Here is a 21,734-nt window from a genome sequence, read left to right as displayed (position 1 = left end):
AATCACTGTTCGGACCCCAGGTCATTTAACACTCACAGAGTTGCTGGGGGAACTTATTGCAGCTCACAGCAGCACCACAGACTTGTGGTGGTAAAACTGGTCATCCCTTTGCACCCTATTGCACCTGCTGGAGAAGAACAGGCTCAAGGCACGAGTTCACCTTTCAGGCTCGCTCAGCTGCCTACAAGCTTTTTTTTTTTGCCACTGATCTGCAAACTTTGTGTATTTTTCTTAGCTCCCCACCATGATTTTCAAATAAAAGTATGTCACTGACCATGAAAATGCCTACTGTGCCCTTCGTTGCTTTGGCATTTGAGTTACCAGGAACTGCATCTGCCTTTGCAAATAAAAATTGCCCTTGTACAAGAAAAACAGGAGAAAAAAGAAAATCTGGGAATTATTTTGTCAATTCCTTACAGCATTTTTATATGCGTTGACTTGGTTCCAGGTAAAATATGACCTTACAAGAAATTATCATTACTATTAAACTACACTCCAGGTCGAACTTTCTGTGAATCTGTCTCTTTCAAGGGAGGCTCTGGAGATAAATTTGTTTCCCTATGATGTAAAATAGAGGGACCCATAAAAATCATATAGCGTTGAAAGTAAATGTTCCTTCTTTCGTTTCCCTTTCTGGACAAATTGGACTCTATTCAAGGGATGTGTTTATCCCAGTGCTGAACTGGCACGGGCAGGAGCCCAGCTTCAATCCTGTTGGAAACATTCGTGGCTTTTCAAGGTGATTCAAGGTGTGCAAATATGGGGGGCAGGGGTGGTGGTGGTGGCCTCTGGGGCTGCCATCCCATTTGCTTGCTAGGATGGGAATACCCCGGAGGTTTTGCAGAACGTCAGGTGGGAATGAGGATTTTGGGGCTGTGCTGGGTGAGATGGGGTGGGCACAGGCAGAAACCCCCCAGTTTCTGGACACAATGTCCCCTGATGCCACCAAAGAAAAACTTACCAAGGCAATGCATTTTTATCAGTTGGCTCAAGATCCTCCAATGCCTTTAACTTGCTCGGGTGGCCCAGACCTGTGTCCAACAGTTTAGGGTTGTTTTTTAAATAAACCTAAACCACCAGTTTTCCCCTTGTCCCTTTGATGCCGAAGCCTCAGAGCCGTGGGCAGCATGAAGCAGGAATGCCACACTGCCCAAACCTTCCTCCTTGGGATGGGTTTGGGTTTATAACTTGCTAAACCATGTCCTGGTGGGGAGGTGGGAGGCTCTGCACCGAAGCTCTCCAAGTTTGTGTGTGCGTGTGTGCGTGCACGTATGAGGGAAGCACCGGAGCTCGTAGGGCTCTCTAGGACAGTTTGGAGGGAAATACAAACCTGGAGACAAAAAAAGAAGGTAGCATTCATACCCAAGCACATAGTGGAGTAAACATGTTTCGTAAATGGAAGTTTGTTATTCACATTGTACGGCAGGAGTTGCTGTTTACCCACTGCCGGTCGGATGTCGATGTTGCCAGAGGCTGAACGATTCAGCAGCGATTGCTTATAAATAGTGCTGACCAGAAACAGGAACACTGAAGAGTTTTCATTTTTAAAAAAATATGCCTTGAATGTTTTTTTTCTTTTTATTTCAAGGGAAGAGTTCAAGCATTATGTGCTTTTATTGGTATTTCCTTTCTTCTCTCCTCTCTACACTATTGTATCCCTCTTTTTATTTTTGTAAGTTATGGGGTTTCACTTTTTGTAAATTTTTTAATATTCTTTTATTTTCATATTCTATTTGATTTTGTGTTTTATTTTACTTTGTTTCAGCGCTGCAAAAAGTAGCAAGGACAGGAGAAAAGAGAAGAAAAAAAGAAATAAAGAAATGCAGGAAACCCCTAGCATTTGGGCATACATTTAAAGGCCAGACTCCCATTTTTTAGTTAATACAGGTTTAAAATTGAAACTCCCATTTAGTCAGAGACAAATTCTTGTTATTAAAAAAAAACATGCTTTGAGATTCCCTGATAATAATACTTCACCAGTGTTTAGGGCCCACTGCTAAATACAAAATCTAATGTCCCTTTGCCCTAGGGAGATGGAGAAGCTCAGGAAAGCTAAAACTTACCAGAAAAAGGTAGGCTAATCCTTCCATGCCGTGAGCCTTTTCCGAGCACCTCCCTTAAATTTGTGCTCTGCAGGTTAATCCTGGATACTATTAAGAAAAAGAAAGAGGGAAAATGTGTCAGGAGTCTGGATTTTGCTCTACGGCCAGCAAGAGCGTGCACAATATGCAGCCGTGCCTGGTGGTACCAGTTTGCATACTCCTGCCGAACACAGTCAAACCTCTAGTTCCAAGCTGAAATTAAATACTGCAAATTCCAGGTCAGGTACTCACTCTTTTTGAAAGCTAAAGTGATCGTTTCCCTGTGCCCAGTTTTGATTTCCTGAGCATAAAAGTAATGTGTGTTCTCCAAAACGTTGGCCCACACAAGCTGGGCACGTACCCGCAGGTTTTGAAGGTTTCTTTTATGAATCTCACGGAGAAGTGTGGCTTCAGAAACCAGACAAAAGTCTGCCCTAAGTCAATGGGAGCTTTGCTTGTGCAATGACAGCAGGACTGCAGTGCATAAAAGCTAGGTCATCTTTTTTTTGCTTTTTACAGGATGATATAGCCTTTTATGAAAAATGATGGGGTTTACTTGAAAGATAATGGGCAGATGACCAGTCCCTGAGAAAGAAAGGGAAAAAAATATATAAAAAACCAACGAGTGCAGTGGATGGGAAATAAAAAGAAGGAAATCAAAGAAGATACACTTAATTTTGAGAATGAGCAGTGGAGGAGCGCACACTCCGATTATGGCTCCTTCCCAGCATGTCCTCAGCCCATCGGCTGGTGCTGCAAAAGGGCCCCCTCCCTCCCAGCGCACAGGGTTTTTCTGTCTAATTTGGCACAAAGTACAAGCAGTGAAAGGTAATATTGCCCCCCCCCCCCTCCAATGAACAGAGTTTGTTCCTGTTCCACAAGGTGGCAACATCGCTTCAGAGCTCGCACCATCCTGCAAGGCTCGGAGACAGAAACTTCGTATCTTTTAAGCGATTTCAAACTCACTCTTTTGGATGATTTAAAATTAAGGGGGGGGGGGGGGCTTGTTCTCATTTTCACCATTTTTAGGTTTTCTAAGCATCTGATTTACAATTACATCTAGCATCTCCTGTCCATTTTATGGTGGGTACTACCTGTATGATCCCATCTGCTGCAGCTCTCTGCAAAGCTCGGCACAGGGCAGACTGGTTTAGTAGCCAACGCTTTTTCACTGAGTGGATGCTCACAACTAAAATCACAGTGGCTAAAGAAAGGAACGGGACCAAAACCTAGCCTTGATCTTCAGGGCTGATCAGAAATCAAACTTTTATTTAGCATTTTTAGCCAGAGCTTCATTTTACTTTTAAGTAACTTTTTTAGAAACCAAGCTCTCTGCGCTTTAGAGCCTGTCCTTTCATACCTTTCTTTCCTATGTTCCTAACTCCTGTTTCTTTCCCTAAACATCTATGCATCACTCTGCTCTCTTAAACAGCACCTCTGCTTTTCACTAATGGCTGCATGGCTCTTTCTTTGGTGGAAGTTGAAAGGAAATTAAAGAACCCCACCTTCTTCAAAACCTAGCTCAACCACTCAGCTGGGCCTGCACAGTAATAAGGACATAAAAGTCTGACAGATATTAAAAATAAACCACCTCAGAAAAGAATACGGGTGCAGCGAAGTTACTGGTAAGTGCAAGGCCCTTCATTTCCCACTCCGGATCGTGCAGGCTCTGGTACTGTAAAGGGTGTGAATCATTTGGCACGTGTACCTCACCTCCAGATCAGAATGAAAATGCTCCATGGCCATGCTGGGCAAACCAGGAGAATCAATCCAAGGATCCTACCAGCACGGAAGACCTCACCAGGCTGTATCTACCTGAGCTGTGGATCCAAGCCATCCTCCTGCAACGCTATGGCAGCTCAGCAGCAGCCTTGTCTTCTGTGAGCTCTTTGATCTTACCAGGTATGTTTGCACTAGAACAGCTCAAGGGATGTCCCAAGGCCTTGTTATCCTGCTGTGGATACTCCATTCCTGCAGGGCATCTTCATGGCCAGCTTTGGGATATCTAGGGAGCCAAGCAAAGGCGTTTCACAATCTTTGTGCAAACTGCTCTTCTCCCAGCTGCCCTTGCAACAGTGGTATCAGGCAGGCTTATGAACAGTTTTTCCCCAAAATGACACAGCAAAGGCAGCTGTGGTCAGTGTGCAAGCAAAACTCAGGTTTCCTTCAGGCTGCCCACGAGGTGTGTGGTACCAGGTCCCCAAACAACGTGGCCAAGGTATGCATAATGCATTCAGAGATGAGTTTTATTATGGATGCAGGCATCACGTCTGGGCACAACCCTTCCAAAGTACACAGGCAGGCATGTTTCAAAGCCCTGTTGGCAATATCCAGCCTGGTGTTGGTGATATGTTTCCACCTCTATGCAGATCAGTGCTGGCTGGAGCAGGCTGGCTGCCGATACACTCCCAAGATAAGAGCTGAGTGCAGACAGTGTCTTTCATTAACCCCTCTTCAATCACCAAATCTCCTGCTGCCCAAAAACGAACCAGGAGTGGGGGCTTTCCACTGGCTTTGTCTGCCTCTGCCCAAGCCAAGTTTCTCCGCTGCTCTGTGGGTAACTTCCATGTGTTTGTTTTTAAATGGGCCGCAGGGCCCAGAGATGCCTGGATAATGGACACGCAACTGATTTATGTATAAATTAATAACTGGAGAGGGCAACTCAGCTCTCCTTTTCTACAACCCTGACTTCTCCAAGGAAACCTTGGGCATTGTGCTTTGTTAATGGCAGAGAATCGAGCTAGGAGTGGCGAATACAAAGCTTCTCCCGTGTTAGCAGCTGAGCAGGCTTTAACTTTTCCTTTCTTCCCCCCCCCCCCCCCCCCCGCCCCTCTATTTTTTCCATTGTAACTCAGAGTGCATTTTTGCAAGATATCCCTGAAATTACTATTACTACATCGCAATATTAGATCAATGCAGTGGTAACACATTCCAGATTGTTATGGCATTCGCATCTTGATGCCTTCCATACTGTCTTGTGGAATCTAACCTAATACCGCGATTAAAATGCCTTTTCCATTTCTCTAAAGCACACTGCCTGCTGCCATTACATAAACGTCTGCCTATCTAGGGCTTTATACTGGCACCCATCACCAGCGTATTTGAGAGTCTAATGAAAAGGACCTCTGCTCATTAAAGGGAGATGAGGGTTCTTGCCAAAGCCTGGGATTAAATTAGAGTCCGTTAAGTTTCTATTCTCACTGACATCATTATGAATCAGGAAAAACTCTGTTCAAGTGAGTTGCATTACAGCAGGGCAGACCCGGTGTGATTTCAGAATCAAGCCCTTTCATTTTAACACCAGCTTACCTTGGTTTCCTCTGGCAGCTGTTTCCCACTCTGCAACAACCCCTGAAAATAGCAGCCCTCGGTGCAATATATCTCCTTCTCATGGACAAGCGTTAGGCTTCAGATGGAGGAACCTTTCAAAAGTCACCCTCAGGTGGGATGGGAGAGGGAAAAAAATACCAGAAAGATGAAAAATAGGAGATGGTTGAGCTCCCACAGGCTGCGCGTCATAGTCTTTGAAAGTGGCAGAAAGTACCTTGGTTGCTGCTGAAGACTGGGGCGCCAGATATTTGGTGACCTTGGGGTGACAGCAGATGAAAAAGCAGCAGCCTATCTCTTGTTGAGAGCTGCAGTCTGAGTCCCACCCTCCTTCACACCCTTCTGAGGACTTAGAAAAGCAAGACGCATGTGCTGGGAGAGGCACCATCCACACCAATAGATTTTCCAAGATTCCTCTCCAAAAGGCTGTACTCATCATCTGGGAGCTGTCATCCTTGCCCAGTTGTGAAGGCCACTGTAAGCAGCTAGCAGAGAATCCCTGATTTTCCAGTGTCCCCAGGGCTAAGAATAATTTTGCCATGTGATTAAATGTCCAGTGGGAGCTGTGCCTCAGTAGTCCAGGCATGACATGGACAGACTTGAAAGGGCAGCTTGACACTATCGTGTTAAGCAGGGTGGTTCCCATCACATTGAGAACCAAGGATGGGAGAGGGAAGCTGTTGATGACAGCCCAACAGGTCTTAAATCTGTTTCCCACAAATGTAAAGCTACTGGCTTCAGTGGGATCCCACAACACAACTGGCATTTAACTATGATGTCTATGTTGGAGGTATAATCCCAAGGTTTCCTGCATCATCAGTGAAGGCAAACACTTTCAAGGGGCAATTTAGGTCTTAGGTGGGAAAAATGGGCTGTTCCAGAGGGATGGGATAAATCTGAGCTAAGGAGAATAAGGCACTCGGGGAACCAAACTGAATCTACAAGAGCTGACCATTAAAATACATCTGTGTTTGTCCACATGTTGAAAAAGCCCTTCCAAAGGGTCATACTATCATTCCACAAAACACCACAACAGTGACCCTGTGTAATTTTCACTGTTAAACCTGAAAAAAAACCACCTGATTTTAAGCATTCCTCTAGGATGTTTCCCATCTGCTCTTCTGACATTATTAAAACTGGTCAGATCTTTTCGTGATTAAAGGTAAATTTCTAGGAGAATTTTCAGTTTGAGGGATGTTTTCACTTCTGCTACTTCCAGCAGCAGTGTCTGCTCCTGAAACTTGAATTGCCAACTAAACTGCAGCACTGTGGCAGTTTATGCTAGGGTATTTGGCAATATTCTCCAAGGGTAACAAAGTGGAGTAGGACACTCCTGTTTTAAATGTCTGCGAACCCTGAAGGAGCACAGAATATGTTTAATTTGTTTTATAGCAAACTGAAGCGCTGGGTCTCAGGCTCCCAGGCCTGGGCTGGGCACCAGTGATGAGCTCAGTTCTATGCATTAGCATTCCTGTGATAAAGATGTTAGTACCAGTTTCTATTGGAAAGCCACATGAAAAGCCACGAGATCTGGTGTGAAAAACAAGGGACATGAAAAAAATTTATAATTATTTATTGTTATTATTAGCTATAAAGGGAAATTAATACAACTGCATCAAGTGAAGTGATTTCGTGAAATAGGTTTGTGAAGTCCACATACAAGCACCGCTATGTCTCTTTTGTGATAAACAAAATGGTTTTGTTAATTAGGACACATAACAAAGTGCTCTCATAACCACAGTAATATTAATATCAATAATAATATCAATGATATTGATGATAATGGTGATGGTGATGATAATAATAATAACAAAATCACACTAGAAATCAGGAAAACACTAACAAACAACCAAATTGTTAGCAAATTCTTCTCAGTGATAACCTGTGAGGAAAGCTACTAGCTAAAGTCTTAGGGGAATTAAATCCTGGTGCTACCTTGAGTCACTATGGGATGTCAACCCCTTGTCCTTGGGCATTAAACACGTAGAAGAAAGAAGCTATTCTTGGCATCACCCACAAGCTGCATGGAAGCACTTGGAAACACCAGAAAGTCATGTGCATTTGCAAGCGTGACGTTGTAAATTCATGAGGCAGAGGAGGAAACTGAGGCAGAGATGAGTTATGCCCTGTAATCAGACTGCAAATGCACAGTGCTCAGACCTGCATGTTCTCCAGTACCAGCCCTTACAACACAAGCATCACTCCTCATGCACAACAGTATTTCCAAGTAAAAACGAGAGATCAAAAGCAAACAGCAGCCTTTCAGATATTCCATTTTGTCTGCAAAGGCAAGCGTAGGAAGATTGAAATGATTGTTTTTTCTTCTTGCCCATTCGATTAACATATGTTTGTCTGTGTTGCAGTATTTCACCACATATATATATGAAAAACCTCTGCCTATCTTTTCCTTGACCTCTCGCAGGCTTTCACTCATGCTAGACAGCTTCGAGGAACTTGCCCACAGTACATCATCCTCACTCCTGTGACCCTGAGCCAGCTCCTACATGTCAGTCAGGTAGCACCCAAGTGCCTCTTGGCTGTCTCTAAGAGAAGCAGATGCTCCTGCGTTAAACAGCGCCCAGATAATCCCCAATGTGCTCAATGAGTTCAGGAGCATTGGAAAGCAGTACCACTCAGATCAAAAGTGAGCCCAATTACAACCACACCACTGACTTTTTTCCCCTTTGGGAAGGTGGGGTGAGTCACAGCAGACGATGCTCGGTTCTTCTGGCTAGCTCTCAGGATTGTGGTTTCCAGTGATAAATTCAGCCCGTGGGCAATTTACTGAGGAATTACATAGTGTGGTATAGGCGTCCTTCCACCAGGATTCAAGCCCCAGGATCTGATGAAGTTCAGCGCAGAGCATTCAGATTTGGTTTCTTTTTAATAACACTTACTGAACGTGAACAGCTTTAATAATCCCCAGCAGTCATTAAAAGCTTTTAATCTTCAAAGTGCTCTACATATGCTAATTAATACTCACAACCATCCTGTGATGGTATTATTATCCCCATGTGGCAGCAAGGGAAATGGAAGCAATGAGGTTAAGTAATTTGCCTGAGGTCAGAGGGAGCTGATGACAAAGCCGCAAGCAGAATGCCTCATCCTCTGCTCCGCCACACATCTTCCTCCTGCAGCACTGTCATCTAGTGCCGAAAGCCATAGCTGTGTTTTGTCTTAGGTGAGCATGGGACAGGTACCCAGAAAGGGGTGAAAAAAGACATTTTGCCTTGCATCCCCACAGGCTCCAGCTACGCCACCAAGCCCACATGTGTGCTGACCTACATGCCACATCACCGATGCACAAGAAGTAGTGTAGGTCAGTTTTCGTGATAAAGTTCCTGCTGCGGTTCCCCATGCCAGCACAGGTCCAGGCCCTCCCTTCATGTCCTCCAGACCTAGAAGCCAGAACTTCAGGCATCCCACAGCTCAACCCACCAGCAAACAACCCAAGGTTGCATTTTTCTAACCACTCTATGGACATTTTGGCTACATCAGTTCTAATAATGAAACAGTGCCAGGGCTCATTCCCCACTGTGGAGATCAGCTGGGACAGTGTGGTCGTATCTTTGCCCCAAGTCTCAAGTCCCTAAATTTCCCAAACATGGTGACCATATCCAAAATGCCTGTGGAGAGCTAAATTCCTGAGCATGGCTGGCAACTGCTGGTCTGGGCCAAAAGTTCACCAGAGGCAATTTCAACAATTCAGTGGCACAAACAACCAAATTGCAGTACTCAGGCCCAGGCTTGATACCATCTCATTTTCTAGACCAGATTTAGGCTCTGGGGCCAAACTACAGCTAGAGTCAGCCATGTGGATACCTTGTCCCCAAGAATTTTCAAAGACAGACAAGCATCACTGCCTCTCAACTGCCACCATGCAGAAGAAAACAAGATTGAGAGTCACTATTTATTCAGGCACATGCACTACGGCAGTGCCATGAGCACGAGCATCACTTTGGTCCTCTGGCTCAAAAGTCAATACCTTATTATTTGGTCAGCTTTGCCTTTCCAAAACGTAGATACCTGCCTGTGAACCTAAGCACACTGGCTTGTTTCACAGCCAGCCCCTTTATGGTGGGTTCAGCTGCCAAGGATTCATGTTTAGCCCACATGATTAGAAGCTGATGAACTTCTTCTATTCCCTACCCATTCAAATAAACACTGAGCTGTGTCTTATTTTTAAAATAAACAAAGGGAGGCTGGACTGAAACCATGGTAGGAATGGCCCTAATTCTGTTCTTGGCTGATCTGCTACTCGTGGAAGGTTGTACTACGTTCATAGGGAGAAATTACTTATTACTATCAGAATAATAAACTCCTTCCTTTTATGCTTCAAATCAAACTGCAATCTGGTCTGTGCAGAACACATTTCCCACTCCTCCTCCTCACTCTCTTCTTCCTCTACCATGGGCTTCAAACACAGAATCCAGATGCAAGCTATTTTTCCCCCAGCCGAAGGATCTGACTTTTTGGCAAGCTGTGCAAGCTGTTGTGTGGGTGGTTTAAAACTTCCCTCTGGGCCTGTCATGTGGTTAAAGCTGTCTGGGTTGCTCTGAACTTCTGGACACCATTTTCCTTTGACTCACCTTTTATTCCAGCAGAAGCCGGGACCAAGTATGCCTAGCAAACGGGACTATGCAGAATTGCACTTTGGAGCCAGGACTTCAACCTTTTTTTTTCACTCATCTGAAGTCCTTTGGCTGGGTTCACCAGACAGTGCTGTCAGAAGGCAATCCCTGCAAATAGCTGCCTCCCTCACTTTGCTTTGAGCCGCTTCCTACTAGTTTTCTGAGCAGCCATTCCATGAAAATTCATGCTCTGTCATGTGTTACTAGTTAAGTCAGCAGCAAAGTCTATTCCGAGTCGATCAGGAAGGCCTAATCCCAGCCATCAGGGTTGCAGCACTGCCTTTCCTCTGCTGCCAGGCTACCTTTCCGTAGATGATGTGCAAGCAGTGTTTTGCTTCTGCGTCTTGATACACACAGAGGTATGGCCCCAGGGACTCCAGAGCATCGCGAGTCAGATAACCGTGCCAGAATTTTCCCCTTTTCTTTTAATTTAAATGAGAATAGTGTTTTGCATCTTAAGAGAAGCTAAAAACCTGGTAAAGCAGCCACATCTGCCCGAGTCTGCAAGTAGTGTGCTCCAAGTTGAGTGAACCGCCCCATTCATCTCATCTGGACTCCATTTAACCTTGGCAAGCCAGAACACTGGGTAGGTCCCCATCAATATAATTTCATCAAAGACCTCTGAGTGCCTGTTGTGTGTATGGTTCCTCAGCTGCTGTCTTCCCTATCCCAGCTTTACAAAATCAGGCTCTACAAAACAATCTCTCTACACTCAGGGTCATCTCCTTTTTCAGTCTAACTGTTTCTGAAAGCACAAGAAATTATTCCTGTGAGAGCAGCCTTTGCTGTTTCCGAAGGAAAAGCCGCTGGATAACCCAGGAGTGCAATGGTAGGATGAATGGCACTGCCCAGGGAGGGTGCTGCACACCCTGGTCCAGTGCAGGGTTACAAGTGCTGATATGTTTACTGTATATAATGTATATAATGGATCACTGACTCAGCAGTGAGAGTGTTACAGGCAGATGGAAGTACGCACAGACTGTATTTAATGAAACACCTCTTCCCTACGATGTCCTGCCTCTAGACCATCACAAACCTCTTCAGAAGCAAGCACAGGCTCTTTTGAGGGCCCTTCAAGCCCTCAGTTCTTTTTGGTCCAAAAAGATCAGAGCTGGTCCTTGTGGTGCTTCCTGTGGGGAAAAGGCTTGCTTTAAAATCTTGAAACCAGAGCCACAAGTGTTATATACATATATATAGCATAGAGCAACATCTACCTGAGCCTGCAAGTAGCGTGTTTGGATAGGGTGTCCAATCCACACATTTGAAATTCATTAAGTACAATCTTGCCTGGCAGCCTCACAAGAGAGCTAAGAGGGTCACCATAAATATGACAATAGTAAAATGCTTAAGTCCTTGAAATGGATTACTCCCTTCACATGCAGACAGCTGATTTTCACAGAAAGGCTGACAACGTGCTCTACAGAAATGAAAGAACCGAGTTTACCAGATCACACAATCATTATAACATAAAGAAACATTGTAAATACTGGAAAACAGGCTGTGACAAGTTATTCCTGAAACATGCAAGAACAGGAAAAGTTGTTATGCTTTGGAGTATCTCAGAAATCATGGAGGTCAACTCAGGACATGAAATACAGAAAGGAGGATCTTCGACTCAATTCATGTTCAAGTGAAGTAGATAACTAACCACAAATCTGTGCCCAGGGCTACTTAACTGGTGCCAAACCCATTTCTTAGAGCTCTGAAAATGTTTTGATTAACTTCCCCTGGTCTTCAGAAAACACACTGACATCTACTCTGCGTATCCTTGAGCTCTGGGCTTCCAGGAAGACGGTTCTTCCCAGGGTATTTTTATGTAGTTTAGAAACAAGTTGGGCTTCCAAGGGGATTTTTATTTCACTAAAGAGGCTCACATGGTTTGGAGAACATTCAAACACACACCTGCATATAAGGATTCAACTGCTCAGTGTCCAGCGCTTGTCTCCACTGGCTGCATGGCTTTGGTATAAAAGCTCAGGACGAAGTTTTCAGAAATAGGTTGCTCAACAGGGAGCCTGGGTTTGGCTAAGCGCACAGCCCTTCCCTTCATATCAGCATGACTTGATAGACTGTGGACGCTTATTTCAATGCCTTGTTTGGGATTTAGAAGCTTAACTGGAGGCATTCAGGTTTGCAATCTGGCCTCAGCTCCCTCAGTACTTCCATTTCATCGCCTGTAAAATGGAGGATACCATTTCCCTACAGGTGTTTTATAAGGCTTAACTCATTCATGCGTGCAAAGTGTTGAGATACTCGAATGAGCAGCACCGTACCAGAACAATGTCTCATTTTGTGAACGTAACCTCCAAGACTTTTCACACCCTTTTAGGCCTTCCAATACTTCCTGCTTCCCACCAGGCTGGGACAACTCCTTTCAGGACACTTTTGTGCCCTATCCTGGCTGTGGAAACAGCAGGTGGTGAAAGGAACAAAAATGAATAGAGGTGGGAGGAAAACTTATCCAAATGTAGTGGAACCTCAGAAAAGGTTTCAGCCAGGGGTGGAGCAAGATTGCAGTAATGGGTTTTTTTGGTTTGGGGTTTTTTGGTTTTTTTTGTGGGTTTTGTGTTGTTTTTTTTGGTTTGGTTTTTTTTGTTTAACCCTCCCTTCAAAGATGTTTACCAGTTCCCAGTGGCAACAATGGCATCTCATTCCCTGTTGACCACATCGCTTTATCAAGTGTTTTGGAGCAAGGTGTGGTGAAGGAAGACTCATCAGGGACTGTCGGCATGTCTCAGTGTATGGCAGAAGAGGGGCTGCAGAGCTGCTGAGATGATTCTGTGCCTCTGCTCCCTCCCAGAGGTGCCAGGGGAAGAGGGAGGTAATGGCTGAGGCCCTCCTGCTGCAAGTCCCCCTGGCTGTTTTAAAGCTGTGTTAGCTGGTGGAGGGCCAAAGCAGCCAAAGGACAGATGGGAATTTGAAAGGCGCAAACATGGTTTCAGTCTGGTTCGTCCTTTCTGCTCGTTCTGCTTCTTTTGCACCAAATGCTTCTGGGGCACAACAGCAGCATCCTCCTCAGACCTACCCTCACCCAGACAACTCCTGCTCCTTCTCCCCACTCAAACAGCGTATGAGCAAGTCCAGAGCAGGAGACAGTGAGTGAATATAAGTACTTTCCCTCGCCCCCCTTCCCAGACCTGACATAATAACAAACAGCTCTCCAAAAAGCACTTAAATTTACGAACAGTTTATAAATTCACAGACATTGATTTATAGATGTTGGCTTGACCCAATATTAGACACTTTGGTTTCTTTTCTGTTTTAAAAGTGCTGCTGTTATGGCTTGGGTTCTGAGTGCCGTCGCACACCAAGAACAGCCTCCAGGTCCTCCCCGAGGGCTTCGCTTCACTCGCAAGGATGGGCTGGAGCTGGGGCTAGGCTCCCACTCCTTGAGGGGTGGCTCTTCCCCTTGCTCGGCAGGATGGCTTCCAGCTGGTTAGCAAGCCGCGATGACAGGCTTTCTACGCAGCTTCACTTCAGCTTCCTTGTCTGCAGGAATGGTGGCTGCAACACGGGGTGTAAGAGGAGCCCGTGCCTGTATGTGTGGTATTCCCTGCCTGCAAGCCCCCAGTAGGAGCACTGAATTAACCAGGAAAAAGGAAAAGGAGAAAAAAAAAAAAAACCTAAAAAAAAAAAACAACCCACCCAAAACAAAGAAAAACAAAAAAACCAACCAAAAACCCCCCAACTGAATCCCTGCCTGAAGCCAGCATTAATTGGCTAAAATAAATACAAATGAGCGAATTTGAACTCCAGGAATGTCAAAATTCCACCCTGAAAAATCACAGAGCTGATGAGTCCAGGCATGTCATCCTATGGCCACCCAGCGTGAACAGAAAACCTCACATGCAGACCATGCCAGCAGGTGAGATGAGGGTTAGGGATAACCACTTTCCACCCCATGGAATTTCACAGTCGTATCTGGCTTGGCAACCCAGAATTTGTGGTAACATATGGAGCTGTGGGCTTTAATGGGAGCCATAAGAACCTGGCTGGGGGATTGCAACTTGCTGAAAGGCAACTGTGACCAGCTCCTCCCCACGCCCTCTACATAGACATGCGCACACAAATAGAAGATGGGTTATCTGACAGTTGCTTCTATTTGCTCTTTTTCTGCCTCTGGGCAAGTCACCCAAGTTTCTCCTGATGTGAAAAGAAGTCATGGTTCAGCTTGCACCCTGATCTCAGAGCTACTGAACTAGCAGAAAGAATTGCCCTCTTTGGAGAGAAGGTGCTGGGCTTGCAGGAAATCCTAATGTTTGATAAACAGTTTGCCAGTCAGGCGAAGCAATGCTGGTCCCTCATATAAATAGACATTTGCTAAAACAGTGTCCCAGTGATGACTGTGTGTACAAGACATCACCCTTTGTGCCTGACACTGCTCCTGAGTCTCTTCTAAAGCTGCACCAGCAGCCAGCAGAAGATGCGCAGGGTGAAGGCATCAATAACCTTGTGACCAGCCTTTGTAGGCTCTTCCTTGGGGTCTGCCATTTTACCCGGCTCCTTACAGCCCCTCAAGCTGCTCACTTAGATAAGCATCCCCTCATTCACCCAGCAACAGACACTTTGCCACCAAGAGCAAAATGTGATGGAGCCACTTGGAGAGGTAGTGCTGTCCCACTTCATACCTTTGTCTTTAGGTATGGGGTCCATATTACTTTATTTTGATATTTTTTTTCTTATACAGATCTTCTAGAAAAGACTTTTGCTAATAATAATTATTCTAAATGTATAAACTCCTGGGGTTTCCAATCAAAATTAAACTTTACCATCAAAATAACACTAAAATTAAGAAACCAGTCTAAGTTCTTGTTTGAAAAATTCATGTATTCTTTAGGGATAAGCTGGAAAGAAGCGAGAACTCTTTTTAGTTTTGCTTTTAATGAAATGAAAGACCACTTCTCACCAAGCCTTCTCTATACTAGGGACCTTTTTTTCCCCTGGGAAAAATATAACTGGGGAAACAGAAAATTTAAGTACACTCAATAAATAGGTCCTGTACAGGCATGAGTTGCCTGCAAGCAATTCTGCCTCTGCAGAGCCCTTGTCCATTGCCAATCCATCCCTAGCCACGTTGTAAAGACAGTCTGCCATCATGCTGAGGTTTTGCAGCTGTTACCAAACCAGAGAGTAGGCACCGTTTACAAACTAGGGAGTAGGCACTGGGCACCCATTGCATTTTAGATTGTGATTTAATACAGGATCTGAACTCCAGGCCAGTTTCCTCAAGAGTCAACAGGCTTGAAACCTTCATGTTCATGGGCTTTGCCAACAAGAATTTAATTCAAATATCACCCAACCCACCTCAGGAACAGGATGATGGATCCGCAGCCAAGATGACGGAGCGGCATCCAAGAGACCTGAAGGTTAAATCCAAATGCACCAGCTCCTTCAGACTAAATTTTAGACCTGCTCGGGCCCTGAGGAAACCACCCATTAGGAAGCTCTGTCCTGGCTTAACATTTATTCAGTGTGGGGGAGACGGTGGATTTGCTAACGGAGCAGTATCCAGTTCAGTGCTCACTGGAGATCCAGCAGACCCACAGCAAAGAGACAAAGACACCAGCAAGGCAGGGGTAGAGGGTCTCACCCTAACGCTTATTCAGGTGGCGTACACCCATGTGCCTTCCAGAAGGAAAAAAAAAAAATCCTTGTGAAAAAGTGCATGTAAAATAAATTACAGCAGCCCCCTTTCCTAATTGAAATAACTCAGCTCTTCTTTTCGTGTGTGCCTGTGTTTAAAGAGAAACCTGAAAGGCACAAGTTCATATTATGGACTAATAGCCTGGAAAATTTCAGTTTAAAAAACAAAGCTGGCTTTGAGTTACACAGGAGAGGCCTGAAAAAAGCATCTGAAACCACTAACTTCTATTTTTTCCTGCACTTTTTACAACATAATATGGCTGAACGGATTTTATTTTACTTTATTTTATTTTATTTTATTTTAAAAACTTGCTTTAAAAAAATAATCAACACAAAAATCCTCTCTCTGGCCTTCATGTGCCAAGTTTCAGCCCAGGGCAAATTTTTTACAGCTGAATTATACACCCTGAAAAATAAGGGGCTTATAATGACAACATTGAGAGTCCCCTAACTATAGTGGTATGAATGGGGAGGGAGGTATAATAAGAATGGTCCATAGTGTGTAGCAGCAGCAATAAGTGAAGGAGCCCTTACTCAGCATGAGGAATTCTATATATCTTGGAAGGCTTTCATGAACCTAAACATTATTGCTAAGAAAGGAATAAACAGTTTGAACTGCTGTTGCCATTCATCCAGCGCTCACACACTGAGGAATACACAGAGTTGTTCTCTCAAAGTCGGAGTGAAATATTCCAGACATAATTCTTTCTTACTTCAGGGCAGGAGAGGATTTTGAGCCACTGTTTGAAAGCTAGCTGGAGAAACACTCTTGCTCTGGGACAATTTTTTAATTTTTTTTATTTTTTAAATTTTTTTATTTTAATAGCAATGATGATAATTGACTGTGTGCCTACAGCTCTTGGAGCTGAGCTCACACTTGCCAATGTGAGCGGTGTTGGCCGAGGATGCAAAGGATCATTATGGGCTGGGGGTGGTATCTATAGGTGAAGGGAAACCGAAAGATGGAGGTTAGCAAAATGACTGCTTCCTTGGGGTGATTCAGTCTTGATGATGGACCAGATCTGGTGGCCCAGAAGGGGTACAGAGAACAATGCCATTTTTAAAACTGTTGCATCTAAAGTCAGATCATCCAGCAAGGTGGAGGCAGAAGTGGGGTTCAGGCAGATGTGGGAACCAGGGTCCCCTATGCCATCAGTGCCTGGGCTGCTCCTTACAAATTGAGACCAAAGGTCAACATTTCCACAGGGAGCAAATCCATTCTCTGCACTGACATTTTCCCTTCTCCCCTCTAAATACATCAGTTCAATCAAAGCCTTGGCCATTTGTCATTCTATACATCTTTCGTTTTAATTTCAGCACATCTCTGCATGAACAGGCACACATAATCACACAAACAGCTGTACCTACACATATCTATATATTACACATCTCCACATTGTATTTTTAATTTCTGTTACTTCACATTTTCTGTATGAAATCTCATGACAACATGTTTCTATGGTTAATAACAGAAATTTGCCATTTTCTGAAAGGAAAATTGAGCTGAAACATTTTCAACCAGCTCAGTGATCCTGGTCCTATTTGACCAAAGGACGTGAATAGCACATCTCCCATCTGAACGTGGACACCTAAAACAGACTGGAGGAATCAAAGTCTTAAAAAAGTGCTTCCATCGCTATTGATTTCCCAAAAGCCTGTGCATTACTAGCTCAATTCTACACATCTACGTTGTAGCACCTAACGTTAAGTAAGAAAATTTCCACTCCAAAACGCCTTACTATGGTGCCCATATCCCATCATTGCTGCTAGCTTTTCCTTCTCCCTGATTAAAAGCCACAATTATCAGTAATTGCTGGATCAAAGGACTGATCTGGGTTTCACAGTGTTTTCATACCAGTACAATAAAATTTCAGAGCTGTCAAGACAGTGATGTAGATTAAATTTGTGTCTGTTAGCACAGAAATTACATGAATTTTTAACCTCTCTACCAGACTGCTTTCTGTATTAGTTGATGAACTGTTTCTTTTTTTAATTACTTCTGCTGTAAATCAAGCCCATGAGCATAAATTGAACTTGCAAATAAAGATTTTAACAGAGAAAGTAGTTAATAGTCTTAAATTCACACTACTCAAGTAAACCCAGTCTTAATCTCTGGAACCCATCTTGGACAAATGTTTCTAGAGTAAGTGTCAAGTTTCTGGCAGTAAATTTGGAATAACAAACAAAAACCTCAGGTGAAGAAACTTTCAAAGTCCCAAAACTGCATGAGTTACAAAGTTAATGTTATTAAGAAGAATTCCTGAGCATGATATTTTTTCCATACCTGTGAAAGGACTAAAGTTTAATGAGTTTGCAAAAAGTTTAGACATGGAAATTAGTAAAAATTACTCATGTGTATAATCCTAAAACTTTGGACATTGGAATTAGTAAAAATTACATATGTGAATAATACTCAAAGTAATTTCCTTGAAAGAGCAGTGAAAGAGTGGCCAAGTATTTAATTCTCAGTGTTAAGATTTAACAAGACACTGGAAAGCTAAAAACAACACATCTTTCTTGGAAGATTTGGGTTTTATTTTGTGTCTTGTATCTCCCCACAAGACTGTTAACAGAAAACAAGACGAGAGAGAGAAAAAAGGACTTTTTATGCAGTATCAGATTCTTTTACTTTTTATTTCATATAGGCAGGTATCTTCATTTTCATCTAGCAACATGGAGAGGTATACATCTGACATTATAGTGCACTGTAAAGTTATTTTGGTATAAATTATTTTGTATTTATATCTGTACAGTAACCAGAAGATACGGGACTCTGAAATTATGCTATAACACTGAATGCCTGATCTTTGTAAAATTATGTTGTATCATTGATCTTCAAAATACTGGGAACTTCTAGTTGTAGAAATTTTGTGTTGAAATTTGTAGTTTTAGTCAAAAATATGGGGATTTCCCGTCTAAATGAAGCACAGGGGGGCATACCTGCTTTGACAAGATGTTTCAGGTTATATATATGAAACAAAAGTATTTTCGAAGCTTTTCAGTGAGGTCAAAATATTTTTCCCGGATGCCTGAAAAATCTTAAGAAAATATTTTGGAGGGGAAGGAGACATTGTGCATGAAATCCTGGAAAACATTTAGAAAGATGTGTTGAACAGTACCTTGTCACGGTCAAGGCAAATGTCCCTAAAAAATCCCTAAAATTCAGGTCTTCTCCAAGCAATGAATGTCCACAGTAGCTCATGGGAGCTACTCGCTGTTGTTCAGCTCCTTTTCTTTACATAGGGACTTTTGACTAGTCTTCTTCCTCTCATTCACAAGAAAAGTGATTTTCCTGACACAAGCTAGACAGATGACAGATTGTCAGGACACACAGCACAATGTTTTCTTTAGGTGAGCTTTTTATTTGTTATTTTAAAGTTATTTCCAGATCCCTGACAGTTATTCCAAAAACTCAGGTAACTAAGACGGAGCTTAGAAACTGAAGTTATTCTTAGGCTAATCAGTCAGTGATCTAAATCCACAACACTAATCTCATAATTTGGCATCACAAAGCTTAGCAGGTCACATCTGGATAAGATACTCCATGCTAACAGCCTTATTATAGCCCCACCGCTTTCAACCTGTTTACTCTCGGATGTAAAATACTCAAGGTATTTTATTTTGAGACCTGCTTGGGTGAAGAGGAGAATGATGATACTCGGTGAGATAGGTTTGAAGTCATAGCTGCCCTAAGAGCACACAACTCCATACTATTGTGTAGTTCCATACTCTTTTGTTGGATTTTGTAGACTACACTTGTCTCTTACAACCTCTTACACCCTGCAACAAGGTGTTGAAAGACACGACTAGTACCCAACAACCTCTGTTGGGTTCTCAGGTTCGGCAGAGCTGTATGTGATGGTGTCACCAATGGGCTTCCATTGCAGGAGAAGGGAAGCTCCTTCCTTTTGATTGCACCCACACAAGACCTTCAAAGAAACCCCTTTATACCACTCACTCTGTTGTTTCAACACATCATCTTGAGGGAAAACATTATTGCGATTATTGTTACCATTACAGTAGAGCAAGAAGGCGGTGCTGAGACCAGGTCCCAGTTGTGCCAAGAGCTGTGCAAACAAACACGTGGTGTGTTCATGCTCTAGGCAGCATGAGAGACAAAGGCAATATTATTAGCATGCCCATGAACTGAGGCACACTGAGATTATCCAACTTGCCCAAGGTCACACAGGAAGTAAGTGGCAGAGCTGGAAATTGAACCCAGATTTCTTCAATTGCTGGCCAGGATTTTAACCGCAAGGCCATCTTTCGTCTCTCCGTTGGTTCCCCCCCCCCCCCCCCTCCCCCTCCGATCTTTCTATTTTAGCACACTTTTGAAAAAAATTACTCCTAAAAATCCATTCGGCAATACTTTAGGTATGCTGTGGCCTCCACAACTGTATTTAGCACAATTATAGGCTAAAAGGAACTCTTGCAAATTATGTGCAAATAGATACGTCTTTATGTAAATCCAAGTTCTTGGAACATAAATCTACAGTCAAAAAAATACAAAGGTTTAAGCCAGGGAGGAATTAAGATCCAAATTTTTTCCTCTTCGAAGGCTGGTAACTGAAGTAAAACACGCCCTGGCTAAAGAAAGGAGAACACAGACTAGATGCCTGGGGAGTAGTTATGCCAGTTCTAATAAACCTATGATTTCACCTATAGAAATGTGAAGGCAACAAACACTTGGTCATTGTTTTAGAGGATTCTTTCACATATATGACTGTTTTTGTATACCTGCCTATTTTCTAAACTGGTTACTGTGGCATAAATGCAAGAATACTGAGAGCCAGGCAACCTTCTGACAGTGCACAGCCCCACGGCAGATACGGGAGCCTGAGCACAGGAAGGTAATTTGGTGTTTGGCTGGGGATATTGTGCACATTTAACCATCTGAGGAGATTGTCTGTCTACTGAAATAAATATGCAGGCGAAGCAAGGATCTTCTCTGCCAGGTGTGCCAAATACCAGGCCAAAATACAGCAGCTTCTTTAACCGCTGTAATCCCAGGCACGTACCAGGAGACAAGACACCATGTTGCTCAGCACAAATGCAAGAAGCGGAGCCAGATTAAGTTATTCACCAGGATACACAGACGTGATCTCTGATTCCCATGACAAGGACACGATAGTCCACATGAAAAAGAAGAGAGACGGGTTTTGTGCTCCTGCTGCCGAGGGTCGAGAGTGCTCACTCGGAGCGACATGCTCAGTGCACAGTTGTGCCTTGCTGCCGTCCTGCCTTCGGTCTGCATCTCTGGACACCACACCAGCTTTGTGTAGGCAGCTGTTGACAAAGTTAAATTTGGGCGCAGCACCCTAATTTTTCTCAAGGAAAGTCTCACAGATTTTTTCATAAACTTGATCAAATATATTTGGTTAAAATGGTGTAACACCTTCCCTCCTCCAAAATTCAAAAGGGAATGAACATCTTCATATGGATACATTGTGCTTTTCAATGTGATATGATAAGACGGATATGATTCCATACAATTTTCTATAAGAATAAAAACTAGGCAAACTGTTCTGGGTTTTTTCCTCTTTCATTTACTATATAGCTAGAGACCCAGAAGTAAATGGATCTGTTCATTAGTTTGGAGTCTAAAGAGCACTGCCTAGGTGCATCCATACCATTCAGCTTTTTTAGTCTCTCAAACAGGACAGCCACATCCAACCCACATCAGGAACAGTTTCTGGCTTGTGTGAGCTTCAGGAGGTGTTAGGTATCACCTACAGATGCCAGGGTCTGCACCTGAGTTTCCGTGCCTGAACCTGTGTCTTGGCAGAGTTAGATTTACTAGCTAGAAAGGAAACTTCTCCAAGACCATACTTAAATTTACTGTCTTCTACTCAAAATCCTCAAGCTTTGAGTGCAAAGGCTGAAACCCTTAGTCCAAATGCTGGCCACCTTCAGCTTCTGAGAATGGTTTCATTCGTTTGCCAGTTAGAGCTGAGTATGGTTGGGGTGGCACCAGGGGCAATGGGGGAAGAGGGAAACCGTGAGGTTTAGTGAGGTATCTAGTAGGTAGGAGACAAAGATGGAGGGGCCGATA

Source organism: Falco rusticolus, chromosome 6 (genome assembly GCF_015220075.1).
Source record: "Falco rusticolus isolate bFalRus1 chromosome 6, bFalRus1.pri, whole genome shotgun sequence".
Classification (NCBI taxonomy): Eukaryota; Metazoa; Chordata; class Aves; order Falconiformes; family Falconidae; genus Falco; species Falco rusticolus.
This window is presented reverse-complemented; position numbering follows the sequence as displayed.